The following is an 8678-nucleotide window of genomic DNA, read 5'->3' on the forward strand; positions in this document are numbered from 1 at the left end:
CCTCAGTCTTTGGATAAATGCATAACTTCATCTTAGACTTTCCTTACAGGAAAGCGTAGCTATTATCTACTTATTTTTAAGTGGATGATGATATTTTTTATCTCCGTTCCACACCTTTTGGAGTTTGTGAATTGTTTCTGAGAAAATCCATACAGCATGTGCGCTATGGGCTTAAATTACAGGCTTCTGTATTTATTTGAACAAATTTCTAAGGAGAAGTTGAAAATGAAAAATGTGTGGAGAAAACTCATCATAAATGGGGGGACTTGAATGCCCAAGCAGATTCAGGACTGGAAGCTCTAGGGACAGTGGGTGCCTCTTCACCCAGGAGCTGCTCTGTTCTCTGTGCTGCTGCTCTACCTGAAGTGGGGAGATGCAGTGTTGGATGGGCTGCTGGCCTCTTTGCTTCGCCTGTAAGCAGAAGCGCTAAGTAGGTATTTTGTTTTCTTGGCATCGGTTTGCGCCTCCTGTGAAAATACTCCTGAGATGCAATCTGAAAGGTATGGACATCTTTAAAAAATTTTTTTTTAGGGGAAGGCAAAACTGGTCTCCCTAAAAAAACCTGAAAAATCTAATTGTGTTTTTGCTAGTAAACACAAAGCAGTTCAGCTGCAGTCAACTAGCCAGAGTACTGTACTTGCTGACAGTGTTTCTCGAAGAATCTTGACTCCACAGATATTTGGCAGCACTTTTACATAGTATCTACAACTCAGAGATTTTCTTTCACATTTTCTGCCCTTTAAAGCAATGTTTTATGGGTAGAAAATGACTCTAGGAAAGCCTGGAATACTATTTCCTTTGTAAAACAAGAAAAGGTTGAAATGGGTCTTATTTCTTTCCCATCATGTAAATCCCAGTGTCAGAGAAAGCTTCCTAAGGAACCTCAAGGGAGCAGCTATTATTGTACATAGGCAACTGAACTACTTCTTTTTCTTTGCGTGTGGTTTGATGGGCCCACCTGCTTATCACAAAACTGATATAGAGCACCAAGTTCAAGATAGTGTGAAAGCTTGTCTTTTGTGGAGTCATCTGAGATGTTTGCTCATGTATGACATATCGCATTGACCTGACAATAGGATAACACTGGATATTAAGAATCACTGTTTTATGGAGAGGGTGGTCAAACACTGGAACAGGCTGCCTAGAGAGATGGTCGATGCCCCAGGCTTCTCAGTGTTTAAAAGGCATTTGGACAATGCCTTTAACAATGTTTTAACTTTTGGTCAGCTGTAAAGTGGTCAGGCAGTTGGACTAGATGATTGTTTGAGGTCCTTTCCAACTGAAATATTCCATTCCATTCCATTCCATTCCATTCCATTCCATTCCATTCCATTCCATTCCATTCCATATAATGAATGCCAACTTTCTTTCATAAATTGTTTGGACGGGAGTTAAACTAATGAATGAGAGGAGGTTGCCTCTATTCTCTTTTATATAGACATATATTAGTTAATATATACATTAATACATACTAATATTTCCAGAATTGAGGATTTGAAATCCAAGCTGAGTATCTCTAGTTCTTATAACCTAATTTTCCATCAGTGACACCAGATCTCTGAAACACATTTGTAATTGTAGTAACATATTTTCTGTTGGAAGCAAAGTGCGAATCAAGACTTGTTCTTCCTGCGTGCCATTGACACTCAATTTTATTAAGAAACATGCATTTGATCAAATGTTAATGCCTTATCAATTGACTCCTTACCAGGCTTACCAATGCTGTTATATGTTAACATGCTAAATCATGTTTTGTAACTAATTATTCATAGACATTTTTGTCAGAAGATAAGTCTGGACAACTTATCAAGATCTGAAACATCCAAATTTATGGTGAAGTTCTTTAGGTGGTTGTGGTATGAGCTGTTGGAACAAAATTTGGCAGGCACCAAGAGATTAGACATGTTTATGTAGTGGGAACATTGAATTAGTTTTGGATAAGTACCTGGACTTCAGAATATAGTTCAAAAACTGTCTGGAGTGAGCAGGACATTCTTTCTCCAGATAGGTTATCCCACAAGTTTTTACTGGATAGATGGGTCAGAAGTCTGCTCTGATATGGCAATCCTTTTCTTTGTATGTTTTAAGCATCAAATGCAGAACAGACCTGGAAGCACAAAATGACATTTCCAAGGGTGATCTCTAATACTCCTCATCTGTGTTTTTAGTTTCGACCAGGAGTCTGAATTGCAGCACACAGAGCAGCCAAGAGTGACTTTTTTGTTACCAAGGGAAGTGATTAGAAAATAAAATAGTTGGTGGGGGTTTTTTTTGTTTGTTTGTTTTTCTTTCGTTTTTTTTTCTTTTTGTTTGTTTGTTTGTTTTGTTTTTGTTTGGTTTTTTTGTTTTGTTTTGTTTTGTTTTTAATGGGAAGAGCATGAATTAATATACCAATAATCTTCCTTTTTCTTATGGTTTGTCCAGTTTTTCAGATGTGAGTCTGTGGATTCTGCAGCTTTGCAAATCCTGGACTGGTGAGTTTTCATCTGTACTCCAACTCTGAGCTCAGTTTATTTATCACCCATTTTGACCAATTGCTTTCTTGTTTACCTAAGCCTCAGGTAGGCAAGAAGACCTGTTTTGAGTGCATTCAGCCCGAAATAATTAACCTGATGGACAAAGTAGGTACATTTCCATTCAGGAAGGCAAGAGGGAACATGTGAGGGACCAGCACAGTTCCTTAGTTAGAGAGCATGTTTCTAGGAGCTGTTTCCTGAGGCAGCTTTGCAGACTTACTGAATTGGCACTGAAAGCAATTAAAAAAAACAAGACAAAATAAATTAACAAATAAATTAACAAATAAATTAAAAAGCTAACAGATTTATAGATTGTGATCCTCCAGCTATCAGGAGAGGCTCAACAGACAAAAGTAGATGGTGAAGTAGAAACCAAACTATTTGCGGATGTCATTGCTCCTGTCAATACTATTGCACTGCTACTTGCTTGTGCCAGTGGGGGAGAGAACTTTGTATTGCTGAACACCACAGCAGGGTAAAAACCTTTAGAGTGCTTTCTATAAATGGAGAACAAGTTAACTTTGTTCCCTAACCTGATTCTTCAAAATAACTACTGAGAAATTTTGCTTGATGTTGTAACTACTCACGCTCAGTGTAGCTGAGCTGTTAGAGTCTTTCCCCTGCTTTGTGTCGTGTAATTGTAGGTCTGCATACAAAGGTGTGAGGCTTTGGCATCTACATTGCCCCACGTGATTGAAGTGCTGAAAGAAGAGACATTTTCCTCATTTTGTAATAACACTACCTTCAATAAGTGCTATAAATCACTTGGTCACTATGCTGATTTTCCTTTGGCCTTCTGGTGTTGTCCCTCCTGCAGTCTGGAATGAATGATACTATGAAGCACCGTTTGTTTCTGGGAAAGTCTTATTGGCATTTGCAGATTCAGCTCCTCTGGAGGATACAGCCTATGCACGTACAGAGAGGCCTAATGCTTCCCTTGCTGGAAAACTGTCAGTACTCTCTGGAGTGGCAGTAGCTTAAGTTACTGGTGACTGCATCTTTCAGGCTTCCAGCCTCTTATTCCACTCAGACGTTAAGAGCTTGACATTTTGATTGTTTGCTTAATGAAAACAACTGCTTAATGAATGACCAACCTATTGCTTGGTCATTCTGGTTTTTTAATACAAATGAAAAGAAAAATATATATTTTGGAAACCAGAGATCTCAAATATGTAGGAACATTGTTTTCCATCCAACAAGGTAACACTGAGCAATTAAAAAAATTTCCCCAAGGTAGCATTGACTGTGATACAATAAGCAGAATATTAACAAAGATTAAACATAAATACAGGCCATAATGTTCGATTCAGATCCCAGTTTGAACAACTTCCACAGTTAAAGGTGCTTACAGCTGAGTCTTGGGTCCAGTCTGATGTAAGGAGATGGTCATTTGTGCATAAGCTTAGTTTTCCACAACGGCTGGTTTGCAAATGGGCTTTGGATTGGGCCCATTTCCTTAACATGGACTTTGAATATGATTGTATATTCTGGCATACTGCTACTCTGCAGTGTACTTTGGTGTCCACTGGATCTTGGGAAGCTATTCTGAGTGACTGTGCAGCTCAGTTCTGTCCAGACCAAGCAGGGCTGCAGACACTGCTCTGCTCGGTGCTTCCCTCTGATATCTCATGGGAGAAATGGGCTGACCTTCTCAGCACTGAATTTATAACTGGTGCAGCTCTATGTTGTGGACCCCTCACTGGGGTCTCCAGGGTCAGCTGACACACAGAGAAACCTTTGGAAGCACGACGTCTTCAGGAGCCATAGGGACTGGTGCAGTGCAATGAGTAACGGTATGTAATGTATGTGCAAGGGGCCTCTGGAAAATACCTGAGAATGCCAGAGATAACAGCAAGAACTCTGCATTTATCTCTGAGATGGGAAGAATTGCTCATTCAGTTCAGTATCCAGTCCTAGCAGAGCCAACATCTGAGAAAGATGTATGCAAGGTCAGACAGATAGCTAAGGGCAAAACCTGCCTTTCAGATGGTTCTTCCTCCTCCTAGCTGTTTCATTAGTTTGTGAGCTCAGGTAAGAATAATATATGTCTTTAACCTTTTCAAAAAGAGCTTTGGATGTTTTCATTATCTGTAGGAATGTCTAATTCTACTTTTATTGCTGGCCAATGCTTGAATGCATCTCACAGCAGCAACCCACATGGCTTAATGCTATATGATATAAAAAGTACCTCTGTAAAATGTATTCCTTTTCAATTTCACTGCTTGTGCCTTTTTTTTGTTGTATAGAAGGCTTCTTCGCGTCAGACTTCTTTCAGAATTTATCTCTTAGAAAGAGACCAGTTTCACACAAAGGTCCTGATTCTCACTGGACAACTATGCAATTTGGAAGCACTAGCTTTATATGAGAAATGGCATGTGGTCTCTAAAAAAGTGCATTTTGAATTTCTGTTACAACTACAAGGAGAAGAAAGAAAATACAGGGAGTTGCACCAAGTCCCTTTTAAATAATGCATATTCTGTTGACTTGGGAAGATCTTTGATTTTGTTTTAATTTTCTTTGATTTTGTATTTGTTTACCTGAACAATTTAGGTGAAGAGAAGGAGGTTTTACTTTTGATATAGACAAAACTTTTACAAGCTTTGAGCCTGTCAGAGTTTTTTAAAAATAGGTGGGAAACTGGCACTCCTTTGCAGTAGCTATTGGGCATTATTCATGTGCTCAGGTATTCCATGTTATTGGTCCTGCCTCTGTCCTCTTTAGCTCCTTACTGGTGTATATGAGTGTGCTAACACAACTAGAAAAACTCACCAGAACTGTCACAAGAGTACCTACTCAGTATAACAAGACACTGGTTTCTATTTCCCATCAGAGGAGTGGCTTTTCTCTGATTTTTTTCATACAAAATATTTCTCTCATTCTTTGAGGAAGATTGCATTCTTCAAATTCCTCAAGAATCCCTTGAAGCGGCCGTGCTTCTGCCTGGTAGGAGTCATCTTCACAGGAGTTTCCACAGTTGGTTGGCAAAGAGGATGGTACACATATAGAAACCTACTCAGGTTTCCTGAACTCCACAAAAAGTTTCTTCATTGACCATGGCAGATTCTGGAAGTGATTTATATAGTCTGATGAACTTTTCAGAATGGAAGAAAATCCATCAGTGAGTTTTTCAAGAGTTTGTTAAAATGTTACGTTAAGACTAATTTAGTTGACAGCATGGTGCCATCAGAAAGCAAAAATTTCCCTGAGGTAAGGACGCAAAAGAGGGCACAAATCTAACACAGAAGATTGGAGTAATAGGGTATACTGGCAGATTCAGTTTCTAGCAGACTAAATACTGTAGAAAACTGGGAAAGTGCTTCTAAAATTTTATGTGCTATTTTGAACTTTTGTGGTTAGTTTATTATAGAATTAATATACTTCAGCGAAACTCATCTGATTTAGACCAGCTGGAGATGTGGTCCACCATATGCTGTTGGGGAAAAGCAGGAATGCATTTGAGGGAATCTGGTAAAAGTTTTCAAGTTGTTCTTGTTGCGAGCGTGAGCAAATGTCTGTGACTGAACAAAGTGAGCAAACTACCTTCATCTATGGCACATATGTATTTAATGCATGACATTCACCACATACAAACCTAAAAAGCTTGTGAAGGATTTCTGTTGAACTTAAAAGTAAGTACCTCTTATAGTACCTCTGAAGCATTTGTATTCTGTCTGTACAAGTGCAGTTGACTGAAGGATAAAATTTTTCTGGAACATTATGAAATGAGGAAAAAGAAAAGTCACAACAATCCTGTCAAAACTTAGAAGTTTAATGTAGCAGTTGAATGAGTGTGAATTTAGTTCACTGAGTTTAAACTAAAGGCCACGTGGGGTTTTCTGCTGACAGGGGTTAAAGGGCAGATTGGCAATATGGTGCATTTCCACCTCATGCTTCACTAATGAAAACCATTATGAATTCATATGGAACAGTAATGAAAACCATATGAATCAAATCACTTTAATACTTAAATTTTGTCTTTGTGATGTATATCACTTATTATTTCTTCTCTTAGTATTACACTGTATAGGGGAAATAATACTTGCTCCAATAGTAGGAAAATACAGACAGGTATGTCATAGGCTATTTCTTTTCTGTCCTCCAACAGCCTTCTTTTCCCATGGCTCAGGAGTCCTACCTCTGCGATTTTCCTTTATTACGTTTCCGTCTCTTCCAATGAGCATTGATTTCCACCACAATATCTTCCCAAATTCATTCCCGTCACAATATCCTCCCAAGTTCTTTTGTTACAGAGTTTGGTCTTCACTGCTGAATGCCACTAGTGCATCTCAGCTATTCAGCAAGCTACCAATAGCAGGTGAATAGAAGGAGGAGTTACAAGGAAAGGCATGGGTTTGTGCTATAATCTATATATAGGACTGCAGTGGATGTTGATTGAGACAGTGCCAAAGAACATCCTTTCTGTGCCTCACACAAAACCCTAGTTTTTTAGTGTGCCATGACAAATTGAGACTGCAATATAAAACCCAAGAAGTCATAAGAATGAATTGAACGTCTCTCAAGGACACAACAGGCAAAGGCAGTTAGAAATGACAGAATTTATAGGTAATTGAATTTAAGATGTGAACAAATGAGTTGCCAAATAACATGTTTTATGTCAATATCAAAACTTCTAAGATAAACTAAATGGCTTTGTTTGTAAATCCTTGTTTCTTTATTTGTTTAAAATTATAGTTATACTCCTGGTAACAGTGCAAGGATTCTTTAAATAATTTATTATATGAAATGAAATGTGGTTTATGATTTATTCTTCTGTCTGCCCTCTATATAGACAGCCTTGCCTAAATTCTGTAGAGCTGAAGGCAGTGGATACTGGCATGAGGCCATGGAACATTAGGTAATGTAGCTAAACAGCAATAAGTCCTGGAGATCTTGGAGAAAAAGAAAAGTAGCTGGAGAGAAAAGCCGAAATAGCTGATAATAACTTGATAAACCTAATGCCAAACTAATGTGTGGATTGGCCTGACCGACAGCAGGAAAGGGAACTCTGTTTATCTGATCACACACACAACTGTGATTATGCATGACGTGATTATGTGTAAATGAAGGTATTTTCTAGAAGAGTTGGTAAGTCGAAACTGATTGTGTGAGTCTTTCTAGCACAGCTGACCTGATCAGCCACGAAAATAAAGAGGAAAGACCTCCTATATTTTCCCTAATCTCACATAATTTTTAGGTAATTAAAAATCAGTCCATAATAGAGGGCTCTCATAATTATTGTCTTTCCCTGACATTTCCTGGAATGTCCCTCACTTTTGTTAGACTTTAGCTCTTATCAAAACCGCTACCATCTCTTTTCTCCCATCGCAAGAAGCACAGTTCCACCACCTTTATCTCTTGGAATTATTTAAAAACAGGCTTCCTCTGAAAACATCTGGCTGTATTTTAGTATGCTGTTTGTCAAACTTGCATACTATTAGGCAAATACAGAATTATGACTAAACCATACCAAAAAATAAGAAAAAATAAGCATGCACTTAGAGGGTATAAAGGAAATAAGTAAAAACATATTTCATTGGAAACTCATAATTTTTCCATGAAAAGTCATCATGTACAAATATGTTTGGTTTGATATGCATGCCCTTGTGCTCCATATAGGTTTGATTTAGGGAAAGAAGAGAGGGAGAATGGACAACATAGGCTCTCTTTCACCTCTGCTGCTCTGATGATCTCAGTTTCAGTGATTGAGTCATTCCTAATTTGTAGACAGCAGATGCAGGCTCTGGGCTTCTCTGGTTTATCAGTTTCCAAGAACTGGCTTTAGAAACATTTTTTAAAAGTTCAAAGACCAATGTTTTGGAATTATCTCTGGGATACATTATATTCTAAAGGAGATAATAATTTCAATGTCCCTTGAGGTTTGGTGCTCAGTGCTGTTTTACTCTGGATGAACTGTAGTGTAGGCAGGAAAAAAGGAAGGTGTCAGTATTTAGTTCTTCTCCTATTTAAAGAAGTGATTTCCAAGGGATCCAAATTCTCTTCATGCTCTATTGCAGACAAGTTAAAAGATAATCCTTCCCTGTTGTTGAGTCTGTCTATGATTTGGACACATTTACTCATATTGCAAATGCTGCTGTCGCTGAAAGTGTTCTGCTGTGAACATAGTATGGGCTTAATGTAAGTGTTTACATACTCTCAGAGCAA

This window comes from Chiroxiphia lanceolata, chromosome 2, assembly GCF_009829145.1.
Source record: "Chiroxiphia lanceolata isolate bChiLan1 chromosome 2, bChiLan1.pri, whole genome shotgun sequence".
NCBI classification, from domain to species: Eukaryota; Metazoa; Chordata; class Aves; order Passeriformes; family Pipridae; genus Chiroxiphia; species Chiroxiphia lanceolata.